Source organism: Mastomys coucha, chromosome X, assembly GCF_008632895.1.
Source record: "Mastomys coucha isolate ucsf_1 chromosome X, UCSF_Mcou_1, whole genome shotgun sequence".
Taxonomy (NCBI): Eukaryota; Metazoa; Chordata; class Mammalia; order Rodentia; family Muridae; genus Mastomys; species Mastomys coucha.
The window spans coordinates 74809836-74813416 of NC_045030.1; positions in this window are offsets into that span (position 1 = coordinate 74809836).

The window sequence follows — 3581 nt, forward strand, 5'->3', positions numbered from 1 at the left end:
ACACGACCCTTTTAGGGCTGAGCCCTGGTGTTACCTCCCCTTCCTCCCTACTCCCTAATAGGAGGATTCTGTTGCCTTAACCAATCCTGTTGGTCCAGGGGGATGGGCAAGTGGGAGGAACACAGAATTTGAACAGAATGGCGGGAGGTTTGGACTAAAGTTTGTCTTAGTAGCGACTACAAAGCATGGCATGTGTCATACCAGGTCCAGCCTCCATTGGTTCTCCTATTTTACGTGTCTGTGCCTCATTGGCTACTAGCTGTGACGTGATGGTCATCAGTTACTCTTAGTTGTATATTCAAATAGTGAAAGGCGGGTGTAACTGTCTAACTGTACAGGCTGAGGACAAAGTATGTGTTTGATTGCAAAATATAGGACCCAGCACAAAATACAAGCCCAACAGGGACTTCATAACTGAAAGTTATATATTACCTGTTTATTCTTTATTAGGTTCTGCTGTGGAGCTGGAAGGCCAGTATTATAAGTTTCTGCAGCACAGAAAAAACTTCCAGATTCACCAAGACATAAATAGTATCAAAACATTTCATTGCCTGGACTTCCTTTTTCCTTTTGTTTTCCTCCCTTCCTCCCTCCCTTTCTCACTCCCATGCTCGCTCGCGAGCTCTCAGGTATTGTTAGTCCGTAAAGATCAAAAACAGCGAGCTCTGAGGTATTGTTAGTCCGTAAAGATCAAAAACAGCTTTGCACCTCATCTCCTAAATCCCTAGCAATACACTAATTTTAGGGAAGGTAAAGTTATCACAATTGCCCCACCTTAGATTTTGAAACACCACATGAAAGGAGAGATTGTCACAAATATCCTCTTTAGAGTCTGAAAAGGGGCCAGCAGAGGTTTTCAGAAGCCAGGAAAGGAAACTTATTTCTTCTTGATAAAGTTAAGTGATTTAATCAATTTCGGGGGTATGTACATGTGAGCACACTCTGTGAGTGTATATATGCATATCATGCGTAAGACAGACATCAACATTGAGTGGCCTCAATTGTCCACCTTATCTTTTGAGACAAGAGTCTCTCAATGAACCTGGTGACTATTGAGTAAGCTCTAGGAATCCTTGTGTCTACTTCACCCATGTTAGGGTTAGATATGTGTTAGTATTGTGCCCAAGATCCAAAGTCAGAACCTCATCCTGGCATGGCAGCCATTTTACTGACTGAGTCATATTTCTAGCTCCTATTTTATAGGTTAAAAAAGAACTTACACCATCTATTTTGTGCATGTATGTGTATTATGTGGGCACATATGTGCCATGGTGTGCATGTGGAGATCAGAGGACAACTTGCAGAAGTTGGTTCTTCCACCGTGTTAGTTCTGGGAATTGAAATTAAGTCAATTGGTGACTAGCATCTTTTCCCAATGAGCCATCTCACCAGTGCGTATTTTATAGAGTTAATATATATTTAATTCTTTTAAATGTAGTTTATTACATGATATTTTAAATCAAAAGGTTTTAAAGGGAAGTCCCCATCTCTCCTTTTAAGGCTCCCTCATGTTGGCACTGAAATGATGTTCCACCTCTTTCTAATATTCTCCTACTACAAGGCTCAAGAATGTTCCCCACATGGTTTCAGAGCTCTCCTAATAAATCTCATTTTTAAGACTAATTAGTCTTAGCTGCCTTTCCAACAAACCTACTGTTTCTGTCCATTTTTTCCCTTTATTTGTTATAACACACTTCTAGGCCCGGGTGGAGACATGACATTCCAAATTGCCCAAAAGAGTATAATATTTTAAAGATAAATTATTGACCCATCTTTTAAGAGTTAACCTAAAAACCAGAAAGATGGCTGCAAGCTTGATAACCTAAGATCAATTCCCAGAATGCACAGTGGAAGGAAAAAAGAACCTTGAGGCTGATCTCTGGCATACACACATACACACACACACACACACACACACACACACACACACACAGATGCATGCACACACAGAGATGCATGCACAGAGAGAGGGGGGAGGGAGAGACAGAGACAGAGAGACAGAAAGAGACAGAGAGATGTGAACACACAAACACCCCAACACACATATACATCCACAAAAAATAGACCACGATATAGTGTGAAAAACATTTTTATTTTTTTCTCTCAAAGGTAGATATCTTGATAAGGGTCCAAATTTTCTTAAATTTTCATTTCCTTTTGTGCTTGATTAGTCAATCATGTCAGATTGTGAAATCAAGCTCCTGCCCATGGTATGAGACACAATCAGCACCTAGATCAGGAGTAAAAAACATAGGCCATCTCAGCCATGTGCACTTGATAGCCAGTTGTGGGGCCTCATTGAGCCTTTTACAAAGAAATTCCCTTGTTGAAGTTACTTTCACTTTGTGTGTTCCTTTGTGCAACACCAAGATTACTCTTATCCACCAACTAAGACAATGTTTTAAGGATACACTTCCAAAGGAGAAAACAGTCAGAGCATGGAAAAAGTTGAGCAGCTCAAATGGCTCTAGTGCCCAAAGATAAAAAATTTTTATGTCACATGGCTTTTTGATTCATTTGTATAGAATGATTTTTCTGTATCATTTGTACAATGTGAGTTTCTTAAGTTTTTTTGTATTTTTGTTTGGGGTTTTGTTTTGTTTTGTTTTTATTTTTTATTGATTTAAGTTTTATTGCATTATGATGAGAAAAGATACTTGATTTCAATTTATCTGATTTGTTAACATTTAAAAACATATTTTAAGTGAATAGAATTAAATCACATTCTTGTTTCCCTTTTGTACCTCCACTCCTCCCAGATATCTTTTTTTGTCATATTCCTTAAAATTTATAAAATATTATAACAATAAAAATTAGTATTATAAGAGTTGTTTGAACAGTCTTATATAGATGCTTGTTTACAGCAATACTGAAAATACATTTTTCTCAATATAAATTTTAAATAACTACATTTACATATTAACTGTATATTTTAAAATAATACATCACTACTAGTATTTTTAAAATGAACATAAATAGATAAAGTTTTGGGACTTAGGCTAAAGTGTTTTCTTGGACCTCTTATTCCAGGGGTTTGAGGCTGCTTCCAGAATCCTCTCTGCAAGAATTCAGAGTGATCATAGACAACATTGGAAAAGATAAGATTTCACCACTGGCCTGCAATGTTTATAGATGGAGACATCTGCAGAGAGGTGGTAGCATTTCTCCAGCAATTCTAGGACTCTGAATAGTGAGGGTTACAGGCTACAGAAGTAACCTGCTCTGGAGACAAAGGGGCAGTGATGATGGCAGTGGGACTCATGAGATTCTAGTGTGTGTTGGGATGGGGCAACTGAGGAAGGGGTCTCAAGATTTTCTGAAAGCTCCAGATCCTCTGCTAAGAGAGAAAGGAGGAGCAGGCTTCTAGACCCTGTAGCAGATGGTGTTAGTAGGGACTCCAGCTAGTATGTATCAGATGGCACACTTCCTCCAACAAGGCCACACCTCCTAATCCTTCTAATCCTATCAAAGAGCTCCACTCTTTGCTGAGTAAGGATTCAAATATACGAGCCTATGGAGGCAGTTCTTATTCAAACAACCACAAGTTCTTGCCTGTGTGTAGGCTGTGCTGTCTGGTACCA